Consider the following 13,282-nt stretch of genomic DNA (forward strand, 5'->3'; position numbering starts at 1 on the left):
AATTTTAATATTACTGTTGTCGTTAAATTTTATATAGTCAACAATTAGTCAATTAGTCAATTTTTTTTAACAGTTTTACGTGCTAGTCATTATTTGGTTAAAAAATTTTAATATGGAAATAATATTCTATATATGCCCCAAGATGAAACTGTGAGGTATTATTCTGGGATGTTGTGGGCCTTATGTTTCTCCCACTATACGAAAACTGTTTAAATTTAATTTTTTTTAAAATTTGTTTCTTTCATATCTCGCACTGTGCGAGGAAGTAATTCGAAAAAGGGCCTATCAGCCATCTCACACCATGCGACAAACTTTTTTATTTTATTTTTTAAAATAAATCAAATTGTTCACAGCGAAAAAATTTTTGACAATATTTTTGTCAGTTCGTTGAGTGGAGGAATATTATTTTATCTTGTAAAATATTAATATTTTAATATTAATTTTAAAAAAATTTAATTATTTTATTAAATTAACAATTAAAATATTAATATCTACTCTCCTATATAAAAGAGTTAACCGAATTTGCAAATGAGTTCACTTTCACTCCTCTCTTTATATTCAGATTCATTTTCACTCTTCTCTTAACAAAATTTTCATTTCTATCCCTTTTTTCAAAATGTTTGTAGTGTGTCACAATTTTTTTTAGTTTTTGTTGTAAGAATAAGGAAGCTAATGTGAGTGTATTGGTATATTTTGATCGTAAAGTTATATCATATAGAACTGAGGGTGTAAAATTTATTTGTTGAAATCTAATTTCTTTTACTATTTCTTGCACGTTATTATTTGAAGAGTGAAAAAATAGATTATGCCAACATTTACACGGAGATATTTCAAAAAGAATTAGTAATATTTTATAAAGGCAATCGATGTTATTTTTCGGTGGTGTGATACAATTTCAATCGATAAATGTGATTGATGAAGCCACTATACTAGAGATATTAATAATTTATAGACAGAATCAAGCTCATGTGCCAATCTTGGAGTTGAATGTTGAGTTCAAGTAATTGGATAATACCCACAAAGGAGATGAATCATTGCTAAGTGAAGGAGACAATATAGACTAGGAAGAAAACAATAGTGATAGTGAAGAAGAGTTCTTAGCCAACAATGACATGTTGGGAGGAAGTGACGAAGGGAACGAGAGTTGTCCTGAATGAGAGTTCTTTCATGTGTGCTCTGGACCTCGACACTATGCTGCACCAGAATTTGTTGAGTTTGCAAACCCAAGTATGTGACTTTATCATTTTGTAAAGAATGTTGGTAAAATTTTAATTTTATTTTTAAAGAATGTTGATTATCTCAAGATTTCGCATGTAGCTACAGTAGTTGATATTAAAATTCTTTTACACTGAAAAAAATAACAAATAAGTTTCATTATTTTGCTTGATATTGTAACTGCATGAAACAAACTGCCTATAGGCCAGTGATATTTTAATTTTATTTTGAGTTAAGATGTTAAACGCTGTGAGTACTATAAGAAAAAGCAATATTTGTAACAAAAAAAATTGTTACAAAAAATCAAAATTTTGAAACAAAAGAATTTTGTAACAAAAAAAGGGGCCCTTGCCAGTATGTCCCGTTACAAAAAGTTTTTGTAACAAAAAATGGAACTGTTACAATTCAAAGTGATATTTTGTAACAAATTTTTCTGATACAAAAAATCAGAAGTCGTTACAAAAGTGGTAACAAATTTTGATCTTCAAGGTATTTTTGGTGACAATCTATTTTTTCCTATCATTAAATTTTGTTACAAAATGTAACTTGATTTTGTAATGTTTTTTTTTTCTTTAGTTACAAAAGCAAAATAATTATTTTGTAACAATTTTTTTAATACAAATTGCATGCATAATTTACTAAATTATTTTTTAAATTAACTAATATATTAACTATTTTAATAAGCAAGTCTACATTTATATAATATGCAAAAACATACATAATTCAAACATGCCTCATTTAGCTAAAATTGTTTTAAAACAAAATAACATTAGTGAGTACATTGATTAGTTCTACAAGTTATATGTCTTGCATAAGTTCAACAAAAAGTTAAAAGTTCTAGCATAGATTAGTGTCTCTATGAATCAAAATATTCTTGAGCCCTCAAGGTAGCATGTGGTCACCATTTCAACACTTTTGTAAATAAGAAAAACCAAAACAAAAAATTAGAAACAAGATATAACACTAATTATAATTTTTTCCATTAAGTTTTATCCAAAATGTTTAGAAAAATTTCGGCAGAACCTCCCCTAAAACTTGGATATTTCCACCGTCTACGGTTCCAACAAAAACAACCAATTCGCAACTTATTTCTCAGCCAATACACAACCAAATTTATCAAACCAAATAATAGGACATTTGTCATTTCTCAACCATGACACAAGTAAAATGTGATAAATAGATCCATATACAAATTAAACTATACTACTAATATAGGAATCATCTAGGAAAATATATTAAAATCATAAGCAATTTTATGAGTACCTTTAGGGTCTATTAGCATTTGAAACCCATGCGTAACATCTAGCAACCTCCGGTAAGATACACACGAAATACATGCAGGATCATCATTAAAACCATCATACTTGCCGACCATCGATGAACAGATCGGATTAACCAACCAATAGAAGCATATCGTCGATTACCTGCTCCTATGATTCGAATACACATCAATTGGCGGGCTCCGCTGTTATCGGCCATCATTAACCAATGAGATTGTAAAGCGGGTACTAATATTGCAGATTGATGCATTTCGGTTAAAACACCTCAAAAAACCCGATTTGTGCGGATTCTTCCCCCAACTAACGAAGAGATCTTGGCGGAATTGCCACATATGAAATTGAGCACAATTTTGCAAAGAAATAGCCCGCTTGTTTTCTTCAATACGTGTTCTGAAATTTTAGTTTACAGGCACATTCTTAAAAAATAATTAATTCTAATGCATATCTGGTTTAAAAATTAAGAACAGCTAATATAATACCAAAGCTGCATGGTGGTATGTCACTTACCTATGAACCATATTATAGCAGCAAGAAAGAAAATGGATGTTAAACAAAGTGTTGTTTTCCTCCAGTCATTAATATGATCCTGTGCAGGAAAACTGTTTTGCTTAGAATAAAAACAAATGTTAAAATAGGAACAAATACAGGCAAAAGGCTGGAACAGCCAGCAGGTCAGTAAATCATGAGTATGGATGCATCAAAATGTAAAACGTAAGGCAGCACAGTACTTGTTACTAGTTTTGTCAACTTCTTTTCCATATATGTTAATTCAAGAGGGATGTTGAAAGTTGCCTAACCAAACTAAGATGTGAAACCCTTTTACATCAAAGGGAGAGATGAGAAAGAGAGAACAGTTTGGCTAAGTGAAGTGTAACTAAAAGTAACCTGCAGGATGCCAACAATATCAGGAAAAATAAGGTGTAACCTGCAGGATGCCAACAAGTGGTGAGGAAGGCACATCACCAAAGATATGGATTGAAACTGTAGATATTGCCATGGACAGCGCCCTCAAAATTGGTTTTACACAATGAAGAGAAACATAATTTACAGGAGCCTACAAAAAGGGACACAAATTTAAGACTAGAGTTTTATGTTATATATCATTATCAGGTTCTTATGAACATGCAGTAACATGCAAGAAGATGAAATACCAACCATCTGAATCTAGAACAGCCAGTCCAATATAAAGTAATTGATTGCAATTATTATGCAAGTAAAATGGTAGGTTGACCCAAAAGAAAAAGAAAAACCCTTCAAGTGGCTCATAATGTTACCTGATGAGCGGATAATTTATACGCTTTTTGGCATTGTTTTTAGGTATTTTTTAGTATGATTTAGTTATTTTTTACTATGCTTTTATTAGTTTTTATGCAAAATTCATATTTCTGGACTTTACTATGAGTTTGTATATTTTTATGTGATTTCAGGTATTTTCTGGCTGAAATTGAGGGACTTGAGCAAAAATCTGATTCAGAGGCTGAAAAAGGACTGTAGATGCTGTTGGATTCTGACCTCCATGCACTCGAAATGGATTTTCTGGAGCCACAGAAGCCCAATTGGCGCACTCTTAATTGCGTTGGAAATTAGACATCCAGGGCTTTTCAACAATATATAATAGTCCATACTTTGCCCGAGTTTTGACGACGCAAATTAGTGTTTAACGCCAAGTCTTTACCCTATTCTGGCGTTAAACGCCAGAACTGGCATAAAAACTGGAGTTAAACGCCAGAAACAGGCAGCAACTTAGCGTTTAACTCCAAGAGAAGCCTCTACACGTGTAAGGCTCAATGCTCAGCCTAAGCACACACCAAGTGGGCTCCGGAAGTGGATTTCTGCACTATTTGCACTTAGTTACTTATTTTCTGTAACCCTGGCTACTAGTTTAGTATAAAAACAACTTTTAGAGACTTACTATGTACCTGATGACATTTCTACACTTTACATTGTATTTTTGACGGAATGAGTCTCTAAACCCCATGATTGGGGGTGAGGAGCTCTGCTGTGTCTCGATGAATTAATGCAATTACTTCTGTTTTCTATTCAATCACACTTGTTTCTGTTCTAAGATACCCGCTCGTACTTAACCGTGATGAATGTGATGATCCATGACACTCATCACCATTCTCAACCTATGAACGCATGCCTGACAACCACTTCCGTTCTACCTTAGATTGAGTGTGTATCTCTTAGCTTCCTGGTTCATGATCAGAGTCTTCGTGGTATAGGCTAGAATTATTGGCGGCCATTCCTGAGATCCGGAAAGTCTAAACCTTGTCTGTGGTATTCCGAGTAGGATCTGGGAAGGGATGAATGTGACGAGCTTCAAACTCGTGAGTGTTGGGCGTAGTGACAAACGCAAAAGAATCAACGGATTCTATTCCAACATGAGTGAGAACCAACAGATGATTAGCCGTGCGGTGACAGCGCATTTGGACTATTTTCACTGAGAGGACAGATGGTAGCCATTGACAACGGTGATCCACCAACATACAGCTTGCCATGGAAGGAGACCTGCGTGCGTGAAGAAGAAGACAGTAGGAAAGCAGAGATTCAGAAGACAGAGCATCTCCAAAATCTCAATCTGTTCTCCATTACTGCATAACAAGTATTATTTATTTTATGTTAATTACTCTTCATAAACCCAATCATTTTTATTATTAATTTCCTGACTAAGAATTACAAAATAATCATAGCTTGCTTCAAGCCGACAATCTTCGTGGGATCGACCTTTACTCACGGAAGGTATTACTTGGATGACTCAGTACACTTGCTGGTTAGTTGTGCGGAATTGCAAAAGTGTGATTGTGATTTCGTGCACCAAGTTTTTGGCGCCGTTGCTGGGGATTGTTCGAGTTTGGACAACTGACGGTTTATTTTGTTGCTTAGATTAGGAATAATTTATTTTTGTTGGTTTAGAGTCACTAGAATTGCATCTGCTATTTTCCTTTCAAAAATACTATTTTTCTTTATTAAATTTTAATTTTTCTTTGAGTCTTCTGTTTGAGTTTAGATTCATATTTTAAGTTTGGTGTCAATTGCATGTTTTTATTTTCCTTTAAATTTTCGAATTTGTATTCATTGTTCTTTCTTGATCTTCAAGTTGTTCTTGCTATTTTACTTATTTGATCTTTAGTTTTTCCTGTTCTGTGTCTTTTCTTGTTTTTCTTGTGCGTTTTCAAATTATCAATATTCAAAAAAAATTTATATACATTAAATACCTTTTTAAAACACGTTAAATTTATAGCTCAGTTGGCTAGAGCGTTGTGCTTATGTTCTTGGTAATTGGGTATCTTTCTTTTAAAAATTTTTCAAAAATAATTTTTCTTTGATTAAATCTTGTGTCAAACTTTTAAGTTTGGTGTTCTCTTGTTATTTTTCTTTAATTTTTGAAAATTTATTTTTAGTTTTCTAAAAGTTTTAAGTTTGGTGTTCTTTTTATGTTCGTGAGTCTTTGAATTTTATTCTTGTTGTTCTTGTGAGTCTTCAAGGTGTTCTTGAGTCTTCTTTATATTTTGATCTTAAAATTTTTAAGTTTGGTGTTCCTTGGTGTTTTTCCTCCAAAATTTTCGAAAAACAAGGAGCATTAGATCTAAAAATTTTAAGTCTTGTATCTTTTGTGTATTCTTCTCTTTCCTCATAAAATTCAAAAATAATAAAAAAAATATCCTTTCCTTTAATTGCTCATAATTTTCGAATTCATTAGGTTGATTTGGTCAAAATTTTTAAAATCATATCTTTTTCAAAATCTTATCTTATCTTTTCCAATCTCAAATTTTAAAATCATACCTTTTTCAAATCTTTTTAATTAATTACTTATTTTAATTTTCAATTTTCTTTTTATCTATTTTTCTAATTTTCAAAATTATAGTTAATTTTTTTATTATTTTATTTTATTTTATTTTCCGTTTAATTTTCGGTATTCAAAAAAAAATTTGAAAAATTAATTTTTTTTTATTTTACAATCCACATCATCTCCCTTTCTCAATCATGGATCTAAGTGGAAATGAACAGTCCAGAAGCACTTTGGGGTCATATGCTAATCCCACTACTGTTGCATATTGGATTAGTATCTGTATACCTCCCATCAAAGCAAGCAGTTTTGAGCTAAATCCTCAGCTCATTGTCATGGTGTAGCAAAACTGCCAGTATTCCGGTCTTCCACAGGAAGAACCTACTGAGTTTCTGGCATAGTTCTTGCAAATTGCTGACACAGTACGTGACAAGAAAGTAGATCAGGATGTCTACAGATTATTACTGTTTCCATTTGCTGTAAAAGATCAAGCTAAGATAAGGCAGTATCTACTGACTTTAGTCCTCAAGAACAAGTTGCTGAACTCAATCAGCAACTATCTTCTATAACAAGGCAGTTAACAGAAATTAAGGAGATGCTACAAGAAACCAAAAATGCTAACAAGGATATGGAATCACAACTGAATCAGACAAAATAGCAGTTATCAAAATAGATAACAGAGGAGTGCCAAGCAGTTCAATTAAGAAGTGGAAAAGCATTAAATACCTCAACTCAAAGCAGCAGAAAGCCAAGAAAAGAACAGCTGACAGAGGATGAGCAACCTGCTACCCGAAATCCCTCTGAGGACAGTAAGAGCCCAGAGAGGAATAAATCTGGCTTTCAAACGTCAGAAAAGGGTGAAGAACTGGCGTTAAACGCCCAATCCATGTCTAGTTCTGGCGTTCAAACGCCAGAAAAGGGTAGGAATCTGGCGTTAAACGCCCAATCCATGTCCAGTTCTGGCGTTCAAACGCTAGTGAGGGATCAGACACCTGCAAGTGCTGATAATAACTCCCTCAAGAAGGCTTCTCAACCTGCCTCTGTTGGAAATAAATCTGCAGCAACTAAGGTTGAAGAATATAAAGCCAAAATGCCTTATCCTCAGAAACTCCACCAAGCGGAACAGGATAAACAATTTGCCCGCTTTACAGACTATCTCAGGACTCTTGAAATAAAGATTCCGTTTGCAGAGGCACTTGAGCAAATACCTTCTTATGCTAAGTTCATGAAAGAGATCTTAAGTCATAAGAAGGATTGGAGGGAAACTGAAAAAGTCTTCCTCACTGAAGAGTGCAGTGCAGTTATTTTAAAGAGCTTACCAGAAAAGCTTAAGGATCCTGGGAGCTTTATGATACCATGCACATTAGAGGGTACTTGTACCAAGACAGCTCTATGTGATCTTAGGGCAAGTATCAACCTAATCCCTGCATCCACTATCAGAAAGCTTGGCTTAACTGAAGAGGTCAAACCAACCAAGATCTATCTTCAACTTGCTAATGGCTCCATTAAATACCCATTAGGCATAATTGAGGACATGATTGTCACAGTTGGGCCATTTGCCTTTCCCACTGACTTTGTAGCGCTGGAAATAGAAGAGCACAAGAGTGCAACTTTCATTCTAGGAAGACCTTTCCTAGCAACTGGACGAACCCTCATTGATGTCCAAAAAGGGGAAGTGACCTTGAGAGTCAATGAGGATGAGTTTAAGTTGAATGTTGTCAAAGCTATGCAGCATCCAGACACACTAAACGACTGCATGAGCGTTGATATTATTGACTCTCTGGTGGAAGAGGTTAATATAACTGAGAGTCTCGAATCAGAGCTAGAGGACATTTTTAAAGATGTTCAGCCTGATCTGGAGGAACCAGAGGAAACAAAAGAACCTCTGAAAACTCCTCAGGAAGAGGAGAAACCTCCTAAACCCAAGCTCAAACCACTACCACCATCCCTGAAATATGTATTTCTGGGAGAAGTTGACACCTTTCCTGTAATCATAAGCTCTGCTTTAGAGCCACAGGAAGAGAAAGCACTAATTCAGGTGCTCAGGACACACAAAACAGCTTTGGGTGGTCCATAAGTGATCTTAAGGGAATTAGCCCAACCAGATGCATGCACAAGATCCTATTGGAGGATAATGCTAAGCCAGTGGTTCAACCACAGAGGCGGCTAAATCCAGCCATGAAGGAGGTAGTGCAGAAAGAGGTCACTAAATTACTGGAGGCTGGGATTATTTATCCTATTTCTGACAGCCCTGGGAGAGCCCTGTCCAAGTTATCCCCAAAAAGGGAGGCATGACAGTGGTTCATAATGAAAAGAATGAATTGGTTCCTACAAGAACAATTACAGGGTGGCGTATGTGTATTGATTACAGAAGGCTCAATACAGCCACCAGGAAGGATCACTTTCCTTTACCATTCATAGACCAGATGCTAGAAAGACTAGTAGGTCATGAATACTACTGTTTTTTGGATGGCTATTCAGGTTACAATCAAATTGCAGTAGATCTTCAGGACAAAGAGAAAACAGCATTCACATGTCCTTCTGGAGTGTTTGCCTACAGAAGGATGCCTTTTGGTCTGTGCAATGCACCTGCGACCTTTAAGAGGTGCATGCTCTCTATCTTCTCTGATATGGTAGAGAAATTTCTGGAAGTCTTTATGGATGACTTTTCAGTATTTGGAGACTCATTTAGCTCATGCCTTGACCATTTAGCACTTGTTCTAAAAAGATGCTAAGAGACCAACCTAGTTTTAAACTGGGAAAAATGTCACTTTATGGTGACTGACGGAATTGTCCTTGAGCATAAAATTTCAAACAAAGGAATAGAGGTGGATCAAGCTAAAGTAGAGGTAATTGAAAAATTACCATCACCTGCCAATGTTAAGGTAATCAGAAGCTTTCTGGGGCATGCAGGATTCTACAGGAGGTTTATAAAGGATTTTTCAAAAATCGTAAAACCTCTGAGTAATCTGCTAGCTGCTGACACATCATTTGTCTTTGACACAGGGTGTTTGCAGGCCTTTGAGACTCTGAAGGCTAAGTTGGTCACAGCACCTGTCATTTCTACACCAGACTGGACATTACCATTCGAATAATGTGTGATGCCAGTGACCATGCTATTGGTGCAGTATTGGGACAGAGGCATGGCAAGCTGGTGCACGTCATTTACTATGCTAGTCGTGTTTTAAATGATGCGCAGAAAAATTACACAACCACAGAAAAGGAATTGCTTGTAGTGGTTTATGCCATTGACAAGTTTAGATCTTACTTAGTAGGATCAGAAGTGATTGTGTACACTGACCATGCCGCTCTAAAATATCTCCTCACAAAGCAAGATTCAAAACCCAGACTCATAAGATGGGTGTTGCTTCTGCAAGAGTTTGATATATAAATAAGAGATAGAAAAGGGACAGAGAATCAAGTAGCCGATCACCTGTCCCGGATAGAACCAGTAGCAGGAGCATCTCTCCCTCCTACTGAGATCTCTGAAACCTTTCCAGATGAGCAATTATTTGCTATTCAGGAAGCTCCATGGTTTGCAGACATTGCAAACTATAAGGCTCAATAATGTCAAGCTATTGACTGTAAAGAAGCGCTTATGGAGAGGCAACCCAATCTTATTTATCTATGTTATTTACTTTTTCATTTCATTTTCCATTGTTATTTTATGTTTTCTTTAGGTTGATGATCATGTGGAGTCATAAAAACAGCTGCAGAATTAAAGCAGAATCAAAAACAGCATAAAAAATAGCACACCTTGGGGGACAGATTTACTGGCATTTAAACACCAGTAAGTGTAACAGAATGGGCGTTAAACACCCAGCCTGGAACCATTCTGGGTGTTTAACGCCAGAAAGAAGCAACAAGCTGGCGTTTAACGCCAGAACAGAGCACCAAGTTGGCATTAAACGCCAGAAAGGGAAGAAAAGTTGGCGTTAAACGCCAGAAACAGGCTGCAACCTGGCGTTTAACACCAGAATTGCACTCTAAGGGCATTTTGCACGCCTAAATGGAGCAGGGATGAGAAGTCCTTGACCCCTCAGGATCTGTGGACCCCCAGGATCCCCACCTATCTCACCATTCAAATTCTAACCATTCCCCTCCCAGACGCACCCATTCACACACCTCAATCTCCTCCACTTCTCCTTCTATTCCCTTCTTTCTTCTTTTGCTCAAGGATGAGCAAACCTTTTAAGTTTGGTGTGGACAAATTTCCATAACCATTTGTGGCACCAAAGGCCGGAGAAACCTCTAGAAAGAGGAAAAGGAAGGCAGTCACTTCCACCTCCGAGTCATGAGAGATGGAGAGGTTCATCTTAAGGGTCCATAGTTCAGTGGTAGAGCATTTGACTGCAGATCAAAGAGCTATGAGGGAGGAGCAACAAAGACAAGGAAGAGACATACATGAGTTTAAGAGCACCATTGGTTCTTCAAGAGGAAGAAGACGCCACCCTCACTAAGGTGGACCCGTTTCATAATCTCCTTGTCTATTTATTTTTCTGTTTTCGTTCTCTATGATTTATGTTTATTTATGTTTGTGTCCTTATTACATGATCATTAGGGTCTAGTGTCTATGCCTTAAAGCTATGAATGTCCTATGAATCCATCACCTTTCTTAAATGAAAAATGTTCTAAAAGCAAAAAAACAAGAAGTATATGAATTTCGAATTCATCTTTGAAATTAGTTTAATTATTTTGATGTGGTAGCAATATTTTTTGTTTTCTGAATGAATGCTTTAACAGTGCATATTTTTGAATTTGTTGTTTATGAATGTTAAAATTGTTAGCTCTTGAAAGAATAATGAAAAAGGAGAAATGTTATTGATAATCTGAAAAATCATAAAATTGATTCTTGAAGCAAAAAAAAACAGTGAAGAACAAAAGGCTTGCGAAAAAAAATAAAAAAAAGAAAGAAAAATGGCGAAAATAAAAAAAAGAAAGAAAAAGAAAAAGCAAGCAGAAAAAGCCAATAGCTCTTTAAACTAAAAGGCAAGAGAAAAAAAAAGGCAGTAACCCTTTAAACCAAAAGGCAAGGGTAATAAAAAGGATCCAAGGCTTTGAGCATTAATGGATAGGAGGCCCCAAAGGAATAAAATCCTAGCCTAAGCCGCTAAACCAAGCTGTCCCTAACCATGTGCTTGTGGCGTGAAGGTGTTAAGTGAAAAGCTTGATATTGAGCAGTTAAAGTCGTGATCCAAAGCAAAAAGAGTGTGCTTAAGAACCCTGGACACCTCTAATTGGGGACTCTAGCAAAGCTGAGTCACAATCTGAAAAGGTTCACCCAGTTATGTGTCTGTGGCATTTATGTATCCGGTGGTAATACTGGAAAACAAAGTGCTTAGGGCCACGGCCAAGATTCATAAAGTAGCTATGTTCAAGAATCAACATACTGAACTAGGAGAATCAATAACACTATCTGAATTCTGAGTTCCTATAGATGCCAACCATTCTGAACTTCAAAGGATAAAGTGAGATGCCAAAACTATTCAGAGGCAAAAGGCTACTAGTCCTGCTCATCTAATTAGAGCTAAGTTTCATTGATATTTTAGAATTTATAGTATATTCTCTTCTTTTTATCCTATTTGATTTTCAGTTGCTTGGGGACAAGCAACAATTTAAGTTTGGTGTTGTGAGGAGCGGATAATTTATACGCTTTTTGGCATTATTTTTAGGTAGTTTTTAGTATGATTTAGTTAGTTTTTACTATGTTTTTATTAGTTTTTATGCAAAATTCACATTTCTAGACTTTACTATGAGTTTGTGTGTTTTTCTGTGATTTCAGGTATTTTCTGGCTGAAATTGAGGGACCTGAGCAAAAATCTGATTCAGAGGCTGAAAAAGGACTGCAGATGCTGTTGGATTCTGACCTTCCTGCACTCGAAATGGATTTTCTGGAGCTATAGAAGCCCAATTGGCGTGCTCTCAATTGCGTTGAAAAGTAGACATTCAGGTCTTTCCAACAATATATAATAGTCCATACTTTGCCCGAGTTTCGACGATGCAAATTGGCATTTAACGCCAAGTCTTTACCCTATTCTGGCGTTAAACTTCAGAACTGGCATAAAAACTGGAGTTAAACGCCAGAAACAGGCAGCAACTTGGCGTTTAACACCAAGAGAAGCCTCTACACATGTAAGGCTCAATGCTCAGCCCAAGCACACACCAAGTGGGTCCCGAAAGTGGATTTCTGCACTATCTGTACTTAGTTACTTATTTTCTGTAACCCTAGCTACTAGTTTAGTATAAAAACAACTTTTAGAGACTTACTATGTACCTGATGAAATTTCTACACTTTACATTATATTTCTGACGGCATGAGTCTCTAAACCCCATGATTGGGGATGAGGAGCTCTGCTGTGTCTCGATGAATTAATGCAATTACTTCTGTTTTCTATTCAATCACGCTTGTTTCTGTTCTAAGATACCCGCTCGTACTTAATCGTGATGAATGTGATGATACGTGACAGTCATTACCATTCTCAACCTATGAACGCGTGCCTGACAATCACTTCCGTTCTACCTTAGATTAGTATGTATCTCTTAGCCTCCTGGTTCATGATCAGAGTCTTCGTGGTATAGGCTAGAATTATTGGCAGCCATTCCTGAGATCCGGAAAGTCTAAACCTTGTCTGTGGTATTCTGAGTAGGATCTGGGAAGGGATGACTGTGACGAGCTTCAAACTCGCGAGTGTTGGGTGTAGTGACAGACGCAAAAGAATCAGTGGATTCTATTCCAACATGAGTGAGAACCGATAGATGATTAGCCGTGCCGTGGCAGCGCATTTGGACCATTTTCACTGAGAGGACGGATAGTAGCCATTGACAACGGTGATCCACAAACATACAGCTTGCCATGGAAGGAGACATGCGTGCGTGAAGAAGAAGATAGTAGGAAAGCAGAGATTCAGAAGACAGAGCATCTCCAAAACCTCAATCTGTTCTCCATTACTGCATAACAAGTATTATTTATTTAATGTTAATTACTCTTCATAAACCA

The 13,282-nt window shown here is 36.2% G+C and overlaps 1 long non-coding RNA gene across 1 annotated transcript; it reads right to left on the reverse strand.

Moving 5' to 3' along the window:
* On the reverse strand, window positions 2,866–3,738 carry LOC110271113. The gene is made up of 3 exons (XR_002361261.1): window positions 3,421–3,738; window positions 3,003–3,081; window positions 2,866–2,885 (listed from the first exon to the last, which is right to left on the reverse strand). It is a non-coding gene; the product is annotated as an uncharacterized LOC110271113 (long non-coding RNA).

Source organism: Arachis ipaensis, chromosome B04 (assembly GCF_000816755.2).
Source record: "Arachis ipaensis cultivar K30076 chromosome B04, Araip1.1, whole genome shotgun sequence".
NCBI classification, from domain to species: Eukaryota; Viridiplantae; Streptophyta; class Magnoliopsida; order Fabales; family Fabaceae; genus Arachis; species Arachis ipaensis.